Source organism: Suricata suricatta, chromosome 2 (assembly GCF_006229205.1).
Source record: "Suricata suricatta isolate VVHF042 chromosome 2, meerkat_22Aug2017_6uvM2_HiC, whole genome shotgun sequence".
Taxonomy (NCBI): Eukaryota; Metazoa; Chordata; class Mammalia; order Carnivora; family Herpestidae; genus Suricata; species Suricata suricatta.
The window spans coordinates 42,427,113-42,439,863 of NC_043701.1; positions in this window are offsets into that span (position 1 = coordinate 42,427,113).

The window sequence follows — 12,751 nt, forward strand, 5'->3', positions numbered from 1 at the left end:
CCCGCGCCCAAGACCCGGGCGCACTGGCCGCCTCCCGGAGCCCGCTGGGGGCGCCGCGGTGCAGGAACCCCGCGCCCCGGACACGTCTCAGCCGGGCGTCCAGCCGGCTCCCCAGCCCCTCGAGGGAGGCCGCCGACCCAGGGTCGCGGATCCGAGCCGGGCAGGCGTGTCTCCACCGCCCGGCGCCCTCGGTGCCTCCTCCCTTTCCCGGGGAACCCCTGCCTTAACGGGGAATGCCACACCGCTTCTGCTCACGCCCGGGTGCCCCAACCCTGTGAGAGAGCCGGAAAATGGGGCGAAGGGGCGCCTCACCACCCTGCTGTCTCCCAGGTGCCCCAGCTTTGGGAAGGAGCGACAAACGGGGCGCAGGAGGGGCCCGGCAACTTTTCACTCCCGGCTTTGCTTCCCTCTGGCGGGGACGCGACCGCGGACTGCCGGGCTGAGCGGACACAGGGGCGAGGGACCTTCGACATCAGTGCTCAGTGCTTAAGTGTCTGCTCGTCGTGACACTTGGGAGGACAGAAGTTGAAACCACATACAAGGTCGATTAATAAAAGTACAGAGGCGAACGCTTTTCGCCCTTAAAAAAGCAGGACGGTCGCTCCAAGACTCCTCCCTTCCAACCTCAGGCGCGCAGGGGCGGGGAGGTGCCGTTTGACTAATCATTCATTCACCCGCGGAAGAGGGAGGGACTCGCCGGGCGGCTAATCTCTGGCGGGGGGCGCCACCGCGGCCTCGGCAGCTCGGAGCTCTGTCGCCGCCGCAGCCTCGCTGCGCCCTTCTCGCCCCTGCAGCCCTGGGTGTCGGCGAGTCCGACACGCCCCGCGGACACCTCCGTCCGAGTCGCGGCCTTCTGCCCAAGCAGTAGCACCCTCTGCTCAAAGAGGGGGTGCAATGGAGAAGAATTTTTGTAACCAAATTGTGAAGGCTCGGGGTGGGACTTAGGGGACAGTTAGCAAATGCTGGGATCTGATAATCAGCTGTCCTCGGAGTTCACCTTGGGGCTCCGGCTTCCTCTCCCCAAGAATGGAAACCAGGTCCCGTGCGCCTCTCCTCCCGGTAGAGCCGCCTGGGTGGATCCCCAAGCCCATCTTTGACTAGCCAAGCACTCTTCTCAGCGGGACGCACTTATCAATGTCTCCCGGCAAAGTGGGTTGTTTGCAGCCCCAGAACCCATTCCTTGGGAAATAAATTAGCCTGTTTGCTAACACATTTAGTTTAGTTCCATCTTATCCCCTCCGCACTTGGGGCGGGGGGCGGGGGGTGCTGTTTATTTGTTCTCATGCTTTAATGCAGCATCGCAAACGGCCGCACATCAAGGAGTTGATTGGAGCACATTGCTCCTACAGGGAAAAAATAAGGGAAGGGAAAGCTGTCATTAGTCTAGCACGCTCCATTTCCCTCTCAAAACAGGTTTTTAGTGTAAAACTTGAATTAAAAGAAAAAAGATGATGTGTGGCTCTTTTAGGGGGCACCATCCCCCAGACAACCAGCCATGGCTAGGGCAGCTTTTGAAAATCAGAATGTGTTTAACGTATTTAACCAGAAAGAAAGAAATTGTAAAAAAAAAAAAAAAAAAAAAAAAAAAAACCGAAAACAAAAACAAAAAAAAAAAACCACGCAAATCCTCTAAACCCATTCATACCTCCCAATTCATAGTGACTGATTAAAAATAAAATACAAAGTTTTCTTACTAGCTAAGTACAATCCGTTGAAACCACTATCTTCTCAATCTGAAAAGATTCTCTCTGCATGGGGTTTTTAGAAAAAGCTGTTAATCACAACTTAACGAGGGAAAAAAGAATAATGGGGAGACTGAGAGACCTTTTATTGCTGCCGACTTGAGCAGATTTGGATAAACAGACATTAAGCAACCAGAGGAAATTTGAAGAAGGTGGGTGAGTTGCTCTGATGTGCCTTCGCTGGCACCAGCCACACACCCTCAAAGGTTTGCAGGAGAAAATTCTTCATAATGGAATCTAGGTGTGTGTGGCCGTTGTCTATCCAGGGGGCATGGTGCTTTGGGATGCACTGAAACTTTCCCTGTAGGTACAAATCCAAAAACCACCTGGAAAACATTTCCATCTGCCTGAAAGTTTACAAATGGGAAAGATGTACAGAAGCCTTTGGCAAACCTGTCTCCTTTTCCTGTTTGTTCTAATCAGCTGCCACCAATCATTTCCCTTGCTGCCTTCTCAGCAACTGGGGCCTACTTCTACAAGAGCATCCTACTCCCCAAAGGGCTTACCAGAACGTTCCTGCACACATTCATTGCTGCCGCCACTACCCCTTCAAGTGATGGTCTATCAGCTGCCAGTTGGTCTTTATCTGCACAAAGCTGGGATGTTCCAGGGTCCAAAAAGAAAGAAAAGAAGGCCTCATGGGATGACACATAAATCTGCTTTCACAATTCAAACAAATGGTGGTCCCATTCAAATCCCAGAATGCTCTTGACTGAAATCAAAAGAAGACAATGAGTGTTTGATCTATCACCTAATCTAACTAAAAGGAAGAGCCTGTGGTAGGAGAAATTCTCCTCATCTCTTGCAAAACTATGATACTGAAGTTGCAGTGAGAAATCCGACTAATTTAGCAAAAGAGATGACATCAACCCAGAATCCTAAAAATAGAAATAAATAGATCCATCAAAAAGGCAGCAGGGTAAAGGAATTGTGACACCAACTGCTAGGGAAGGCCGAGAAAGTATTCCCTAAATGTGTGAGGGTTTTGCTTCATAAAGCACTTTAGATTTGACAAGGATACGGGGTGGTGCTCCTAAGGAGTTTGCCATCTAGTGAAGGAGATAAAGCATGTTTGTAAGTGAATGCAGTACAAGGCAGGAGTGAATGTGGTAGTTTCCCCTATCTCAGACTCTCACTGGGGGCCTGAAACCACAGATAGTGGTTTTATGTATATGTAAATACGATACTATATATACTATGTTTTTTCCTACACATACCTATGATAAAGTTTCATTTACACTAGGCACAGTAAGAGATTAACCATAACTAATAATAAAAGCAAACAATTATAACAGTATACTATCATAAAATTTTGTGAATATGCGCACACGCTCGCTCTCTCTCAATGTATCTTTTGTTACTATACTCACCCTTCTTGTGATGAGGTGAGGTGATAAAACTCTTAAGTGATGAGATGAAGCTGGGTGAATGACAGAGGCTTCATGACCTAAGTTAGGCAACTACTGACCATCTAATGATTCCTCAGAAGGAGGGATCCTCTGCTTCTGGATCTCAACTGACCATTGGCAACGGAACCTGTGGAGAACGAAACCACAGATCAAGGGGCATTACCGTGTAAAAGGAGAAGATAACATTCCCTGCTGTGGAAGTTTCAAGAAAGAAGAAATTAAGCTTCCTGGAGGAGGTGGCACAGGAGCTGAACCTTGAAAAGGGCGGGGGGAGCTTTAGTAGGGGAAGTGCAATCTGACAAGGACAGAGAGTCACAGCCAGGAGACATGTGCTTTATGGAGAATGGGGAGCACCACCCAATTGGCTCTATCTGTTGGCTGAGCAGGAGCTGTGAGAAGCCTGAGAAATAGTGAGGAAATGTGAGAAATGAGAAATTGTTGTGAGGAAGCTACAGGCAGAATCCACCCCAGATGAGCAATATGAAGTTTACCGTGGAGTCAGTGCCTAATTCTCCTTTAAAACAACCAGACTAAAAAAATAAGTAAATGAACACAAACTAAATAAAACAACCAGACTACATTTCTTTAGAAAGGAGATTATTTCTGCAGGTATATTCAGCAATCTGCACATGTAGTCATTATTAATCATGATATGGGAGGGCACTGTTTCCACCACATCTGTTTTAAAGAGTTTGGGTGATGCAATGCATAATACACATGAATCCGTTTCTCAGCCTCTTTAGCAATGGCTATCTAATTCTGCTTGGGATGAAAGTAAAAATGCTGCTTTTAACGTTTTTTTTAAAGCACTGGAGATCTTAGAGATCATATAAACCAACTTCCTGCCCTTTCAGTTTACAAATGAGAATCCGAGAGCTAAAAGATAAATGACTTTCCCAAGGTCACACAGTTAGTTAATGGCATGGCCCATTTAAACAAAGTTCTTGGACACGGTGCTTTCCATTACAAACGTTCTGCCTTCTTAAGTCATAGGAATTATAGGAAAGCACCACTGGATGTTTTAGATATGATGAGCATTAAAATTACAAAGTTGGTGCAATACTTAAAAATCTGTTGAACTCAACTGGCAGCAGTGACACAAATTCTAAGACCATAAAAAGCAGACCACAACTTAGGACAGCTGCACAGTGAATATACTCTTAGATCACTAGGCTAAAATCTTAAAGAACTGCACCCTCTTCTGGGCTGTGCCATTGGGTTGCTTAGTTTCTGGTCCTTCAGAAAGGGGTGGGGACCATTGCAGCTGGTGAGAAGTCCTCCAGGTTCTGCCAGAGGGCTCTACTGTCATCCCAAGAAGTCAGAGGCTCTAAAGTTACTCTTTTGTGGCAGTGGGGACACTGGGGACAGTGAAAAAAGCATCCTTTAAGTGTTACCATCCTACTTTATTTAAATGATCATTATTAAGATTGAACTGCTGAGTGATTAACCTGATCTTTCCTCAATTAATCATTTTCTTCATTATTTGTAACCTTAAGGCTCTTTTTATATGCCTTTACTCATTAAAGAGTGTATCCATTCGTAAAGCAGGGAATTTTGATAAAGACGATAGGATGAGGCATTTTTAGACACAGTGGAACCAAAATAACAAAATCACTTTTCTTTTTTTTTTTAAAGTTTATTTATTTATTTTGAGAGAGACAGAGTGTGAGTGAGGGAGGGGTGGAGAGAGAGAGAGAATCCCAGGCAGGCTGCTTCAACCAGCTGCACAGCCAGACTCCTCAAGTCTTGAACTCCCAAAAATGAGCCAAAATCAAAAGTCAGACGTTTAACCAATTGAACCACCTAGGTACCCCATTTTTAATTTTTGAAATAATATCGTAGTACATAAACTCCCTATTACTCCTCCCGGGCTCTCACCCACCTCCGACCTTACCCAATCCCTGCCTCAAAGATGAGGGTACCTCATGTTTGCCTGTTTCCCATAACACATGTTCACTTAGATGTCCATGAGCCAACACACCCGCTTTGGAGTGTCATAGAACCTCCACATCTACAAGTACAACAAAAACAGCTATTTTTCAAAGATTTTTTTAATGTTTTATTTATTTTTGAGAGACAGAGAGAGAGACAGTGTGAGCAAGGCAGGGTCAGAGAGACAGAGGGAGACACAGAATCAGAAGATAGCCTCTAGGCTCCGAGCTGGCTGTCAGCACAGAGCCCGATGCTGGGTTCGAACCCACGAACCGTGAGATCATGACCTGAGCCCAAGTCGGACGCTCAACCGACTGAGCCACCCATGTGCCCCAAAGATGTTTTTTTTTTAATTTCTATCAATATCTAAAATATTTAATAAGTAAATCATTTTGACATTTCAGATTATAAACATCAGACATCAATTTGATTCCATCATGAGGTAGGCACTGTGTTGCTCATTTATAGAGAATAATCTTTGAGAAAGGGTCCTTTGCTCCATGTTCTATCTAAGAAGTCACTCCCCAAACCAACTTTGCCCAATCACCAGCTTCATTGGCACCAAAGCCGCAGCCCTATCTGTCTGTGTGAAATAGGGTATTGTTGAAGGAATCACAACCCAAACACAAACACAACACATTCCTTAAGCACCAGAAATTAAGCTAATGCCCTGTCCATTTTGTTCTAGGTTTTACGAGCTCTCCTACAAGACTTCAAATCAGTCTCACTGAACAGTTCAAATCAGCTCAAACATCAACACAGCAGAGAATATCATGAGATTCCTCACAGTTTTCCCACGATTTTCAAGATTATCTATAGACTCAGAGAAAAACTGTTCAACATACCTACTTAACAATGTATACCACCAGGAAGCTAGCTGACCTGTATAGAGACCGGCAGGGACTCCTGGCCACCCTCCAGGCTCCGTTCTTCGTCCATACAGAACCCCTAGCCTGTGCAGTGCATGTGTGGTTCATCAGCCACAAACCCCACTTTCCTCGGCCTCTCACAGACAGTGACCTCATGACAAACTTGTGGCCCCTAGGATAGAATGGAAAGAGTTTGTAGAGGAGGGGCACATTCTTCCTCCTTCCCTTCCTTCTTCCTGATGGCTGGAACATAAGCATAAGTAATGCCACAGGAACCAGACACTACCTGGTCCCAGGAAAAGAGTTTTAATGAAAAAAAAAAAAAAAAAAAAAAAAAGCTTTAATGACAAAGAAGAGCAAGAAAGAAGAGGGAAGATTAAACTCTGATAAGGAAATGTAAAATGAACCCTGGAGCAGACTACCTCTGACTTTTCCTGAGTCTGAGAGGAAAAGCAGAATCTGTCTTTTTAGTTTTATATTTCCTTGTTACCTTTAACTAAACATAAAATCTTCCAAAATAGTTAGAACTAAAGACAAAGAATAAGTGCCCCACAAAAAGCCAACTGTATTCATTAATTAATCTGTTATTTAAAGATTGAAGCACTTTCAGAGCCAAAGAACAGACCTAGGATCTCAAGAGCATGTTTACTTATGTCTAATGAGTTTTAGGAAATTCAGGAAGACGTATTCTTTCTTTTAAAAAACAACTTTTAGGGGTGCCTGGGTGGCTCAGTCAGTTGAGCGCCCGGCTTTAGCTCAGGTCATGATCTCGTGGTTCGTGGGTTCGAGCCCCATATTGGGCCCTGCGCTGACAGCTAGCTCAGAGCCTGGAGCCTGTCTTTGGATTCTATGTCTCCCTCTCTCTGACCCTCTCCTGCTCATGCTGTCTCTCTCTGTCTCTCAAAAATAAACATTAAAAAAATTTAAAAAACATCTTTTAAACATTTATACTCATAGCAGCATTGTTCACAATAGCCAAAAGGTAGAAACACCCCAAGTGTTCATCCATGAATGAATGGATAAACAAAAATGTAGTATAGTAGATACATAAAATAGAGTATTATTCAGCCTTAAAAAGGAAGGAAATTCTGACATGTGCTACCACACGGATGAACCTCAGGGACATTATGTGAAGTGAAATAAGCCTGTCACAAAGACTAGCACTGGACAGTTCCACTTAGAAGAGGTACATCGAGTAGTCAAATTTACAGAGACAGAAAGTATACAGTGGTAATTGCCCAGGACTGAGGGGAGGGGGAAATGGTGGTTGTTTAATTGGCAGAGTTTTAGTTTCACAAGATGGAAAGAGTTCTGGAGATTAGTTACACAACAACGTAACACCTTAGTCACACAAGATGGGGTGCCTGGGGGGCTCAGTCAATAAAGCATCTGATACTTGGGTTCAGCTCAGGTCATGACGCCAGGGTTGTGGGATTGAGCCCCGTGTTGTGCTCCTAGCAGAGCGTGGAGCCTGCTATGGATTCTCTCTTTCCCTCTCCCTCTGTCCCTCCCCAACTAGTGCAGGTTTGTGCATGCTCTCTCTGTCTCGCTGTCTGTCTCTCAAAAAAGAAAACAAATTGGTTAAATGACAAATTTTATGCCATGTCTATTTAACCACAATTAAAATGTTCAAGATAATTTTTTAAAAGATAACTTTTCTATTTTTTCTTCATTACCAAATTAATATAATTGCTGGCCCCAAAAGTAGGAAATACAGATTATCAAAGAAAGAAAACGGTGTACCGTTTTATAACCGTATGAAAGGGACTGGCTTTGTGCTAAGCAGTTTACATATTACCTCATTCAGTTCACCCAACAAGCTTATGACGCAGGTACTATTGTTAGCGCCATTTTATGTTTGAGTGAAATTAAGCACCACAGAGTAAATAAATTGTTCAAGGTCATACAACAGGGAGGTGGTTGAGCTAGAACTAGTATCCAGGCAGACCAACTCTGGCGCCTATGCTCTTACTAATCATGCTCTTGTGAATGTTTCTGTCACTAAGTATTCTTTGGCTGCATCATTTTAAATAATTACATAATACTCTATTTTATGAAAGTACTATAATTCTCTTAAATAATCTTCCATCTAAGCTTTTCCCGGTTTTTTCCTACTATACGAGATGCTTGGGCGAACATCCTCTTACTATTCATATTTATTTCCTTGAGGATAAATTCATTAACTGGCAGACCAAAGCCATGTGCACAAAGACTTTTGAATCCTATTTTTATACTTTCTTAATCAAGGATTATTTTCCCCGTTGGTCTTAGAAATTTTATATATAGACTGATGTACTAGCTTCTGCAGGAGCATCAGGAGCTCTGAGCATTTCTTAGTGTTATCTTAATAGATGTTTGTAGATGCAGAGGATATACAATTAATTTAAGGCTTGTTAAAAATAAAACACATTGCATTGACTTTCTAGACTTCATTGATTGTGTGGCATAAATATTTATTTGAGGAAATCTTAAAACAAACAATAGTAACTTATTTGACCACTATCACCTTTGAGGCACACTATCGAGTGCCTGTGAGCTGTGAGCTGGAAGACAGCAATCAGTTCCTCCCAGTTTTCCCCTCAATCCCTTCCTAAAAGCATCCTCTTTCAACTTGAATTTGCAGTGGCTTTTCATTCCCCAAGCCAGCCTTTCCTGTACCTCCCACTGGAAAGACAGGAATCATATTAATGAATAATTGCAGCATCTCTCCGAAAGCAACGAAATAAAAATTTCCAGTGCCCGAGATTTAATCCATCAAAACTATCCCATTAACTTGAGCTGAATTTATAGTAGTTTGCTACCCATGAGATTAGTTAGTGGTCATTACAGAATGAAGAAGACTAATTTCACTAATGTGGGAAGCATTCAGAGGGAATTCTTTGAAACTAATCCAGTGACTTAATATCTGGTCCTAGTTCTGCCACTTGACATTTGAACAATTTGAGGCAAATTAATTAACTTTGTAAGGCTCAGTTTCTCCGCCTAATATGTGGGTGAAATAGTATCGCCTCTGCTTGCTTGTCAGGATTGGATATGAAATCATTTTATAAAGTGCTACATTAAAAAACAAAGTAACTGAAAATTAGGACCCTCAGAGAGCATCTAATTCTACTCTATCATACAAACTCCTCCACTGAGAGTCAAATAAATTAAGTAACTTGCCCAAAGCTGTGCTGGACATGATTTTTTTCTCCAGAAGATCAAAGATCTTTGGGAAATATTCTTCAAAATATATGGTTTTACTGAAGTCTGCCGAACACGATTAGCTCCCCCTCCCCACCCTTCCACATACCCTTCCTGCAAACAGGAAGATAATGTGACCCAAGCTGGGCCAATTATAACTTCTCATCCCTTTGACCACATTCATTGGTCAGACACTGAAAACTTGACCTCAGCTCTTCTAAATTTTTCAAACACCAGCTGAGTGGAAAGTACCTTTCGTTCTCTGTTTGAAATCTGCCACATAGTTGGCCTTGAATAAATGTTGGCCAACACAGATATTATTGATGAGAATAATAGCAAAGTTAATATACCAATATCTAACTATCTGCTATCATCAGTGCCTGAACCTAAAGCTCTAAAACTAAAGGTAGATAATTTGGAACATTAGAGAAAGATCTGCAGAGGAGGAAAGAGACTGGTCTTGTGGGACCCCTCAGATCCAGGACGGAGATGCCAGGAGCCTGTTTACCCCCTCCGAGTTTACCCTGATCTTCACAACCCAGGTCAGTCTTTGCAAGCCTAGCAATCCATCTTAAGGCTGTTAAAGGCAGTAACTCCACATTTACTGAAAAACTACTGGGGGAGCCACCCAACTGGAGGCGCCTGGGTGGCTCAGTTGGTTGTGTCGGACTTAGAGGCTCAGGTCATGATCTCGCAGTTCATGAGTTCAAGCCCCGCATTGGGCTCTGTGCTGAGGGCCCAGAGCCTTGGAGCCTGCTTCAGATTCTGTGTCTCCTTCTCTGTCTTCCCCTCTCCCATTCGTGCTCTGTGTCTCTCAAAAATAAATAAATATTAAAAATTTAAAAAAAAACTACTATGTGCATAACAGGTACTCTGTTCCCATCCAAGTTACCATACTTTCATTTTCTTCTTGTTTAAGTTGCCATAATTTCCACTACTCTGAGACATTATATTCCTTAGAATATAGAGACATATCAGGCTGTCATTTATATCTAGCTATTGAAAATTTTTTAACATTTATTTATTTTTGAGAGACAGAGAGAGAGAGCATGAGTGGAGAAAGGGCAGGGAGAGAGGGAGACGGACTCTGAAGCAGGCTCCAGGCTTCCAGCTGTCAGCACAGAGCCTGAGGCAGGACTCAAACCCACAAACCACGAGATCATGACCTGAGCCAAACTCAGACCTTAATTGGCTGAGCCACCCAGGCACCCCTATATTTAGCTATTTAAATCTGTATATTTTAATTGTATAAATAGGAGTAGAGGAGAATGAACACCTTCACTGAATATTTTAATTGATGTGGGGGAAAAAAAAAATCAATTCCAAACAGAGAAGCTAGTTCCACTGCATTTCTCATTCCCAGTGAGGTTTATGATGGATATAATTGCTGGGCGTTAGCTATTGTACTACTGGCAGATGCCATTAAATGGACCCCAGACAAAACAAACAAGTAAATGGCAGTCTATTTATGGGTCACTTTATTCTTTACTGCTATAAATAGCTTGTCTTTGGGCATTATAATAGGTCTTTACTCTGTATCACATGTGACTGTTACTTTTTGCTACTCAATGCCTGGACACTCTGATAAGTATAACAATAAATGAATTCCAGGTCCAAGTGATGTGAAAAGATGCTTTTTCATTTTAAAGTGTGTCATTGGGTCTCCTGCTCTACTCTTTCATGTACTGAATTCCCTAGATGACAGGGGAGTCATTATGAAAAATGTGAAAAAATGGTAAAGTATAATTTTAACAAGTTTTTCTTAAGTTAATATCATCATTAATCTCCCTTAGTGTTTAGAAAATAATTCTTATGATGCCAAAATTATTCCTTCATTGAAGGCAAAATTCCTTCAGGTTTTTCTGGCAATAAACTCTTTATAATCCAGCCTGGGTGAAGGAACAGAATATTCCAGTACATTCAGGGTTCTAATTGATAAAATATTTTAGATGGAATATATAGTATACTGATTCTCAAAGCACTGGGAAACAATAAAATATAATTAATATGCCATGAATTAAAATTTCATTTTGATGATTCAAAGGAACTTCAAGATTTTCAAATTCCTTGAAGCTCAAAGTCTGGTTGCTGAACCAGCAGCATCTGTATCACCAGGGAGATTGTTAGAAATACTGACTCTTAGACCACATCCCAGATTCAGTGACTTAGACTCTGCCTTTCAGCAAGGTCCCTGGGTGAATAGTGTATACATTAAAGTTTGAGAAGCATTGTTAGTACCATAGGATGGTCAATTTAAATTTGTTTTTAACATTGATTGATTTTTGAGACAGAGAGAGCGCTAGCGAGGGAGAGGCAGAGAGAGAGGGAGACAGAATCCAAAGCAGGCTCCAGGCTCTGAGCTGTCAGCACAGTTCATGAACCATGAGATCATGACCTGAGCCAAAGTCAGACACTCAACTGAATGAGCTACCCAGGTGCCACAGGATGGCCTGTGTAGCAGAAGTGTACCCAAATTTAAACTAATTAGTAGGGTTTTAGTTGGTAAAAGCGAGACACAGCGCTTTGTTTTGTAGTTTACGATATTAATTCATTAAGCTTGGCTTGAATAGAAAGAACTTAACTTACAAATGGACAAATCTGGGCCCCCGTAATAAAGACCTGACTCACTTATACAAATGAACATTTCTGCTACAGCATCTTCATTTGAGGAGCTCAGATTTTCAAAATGATAGCTCAAGGTAAGCAGCATTTGCCATGTGCAAACAGAAGCTCTTTGTGACTGCTGTTCCCATTTGGTCAGCTCCATTGTATATGCTTCTGTACCTGGGAAAGATGGAAAGATAATTTGTGGGATAGTGTGTTATGAGACTGTGGAATGCAAGTGGCACAGATTCTGAACAGTTGTGTATTTGATTTCCTCACATACTTTGAAATGGGGATAATAATGTGGATGCTATCTTTTATGTGGATTAAATGCAGCAGCATATCCCCAGCCACTAACTCAGTGCCTAGCACATGGTGCAAGTTCAATGTGACATTTCTACATTTCTGTGTGTGTGGAGTTTGTCGTATTTTATTTTTCATTAACCCCCTTTTAGAAAGAATGTTTTGAAATGTGCTTCAGGACTGTTTTATCTAGGGCAGAAGCATTTAAAACCTGTAAGAGGGAGGAGCCAGTGATGGCTGCTGAGGCGGCTCTGGATCCTGCACGGACACAGCCCCCAGCCGCCCTGAGCTAAGAACTGAGCGCTTTGCTTCGAAGGCCCTGTAGGTGGCAGCACGGAGCCCGCCGAAGCCCGCAGCCCAGCGCGTGTGATTTAAGAAGCCCGGGCCAGGACCTGGTGAGTGGTTAAACCGGGTCATCTGCCGAACCGAATGCGCAAAGAGTTTGCTCCCACATATGGAAAAACTGTTCTTTTCGCTGCCTGTCAAGATTTTTTTCCCTTCTCTCCCAGCCTAACTTCTCTTTCTGTGTTTACATTTGATTGGCTTCTCTCTTAGGTTGAGTCTGAACTTAGAAAAGTGGTATTTCATTCTCTTTCTGACCAGTTCCTTTTGATTCACACCCAAATATTTTGAAGTGGTCTTTTGAGAATGGCTCCTTCCTCCTGATCATCCTGAGGCACTCCTGCCCTCATCCCCGCCCAGTTTTTGG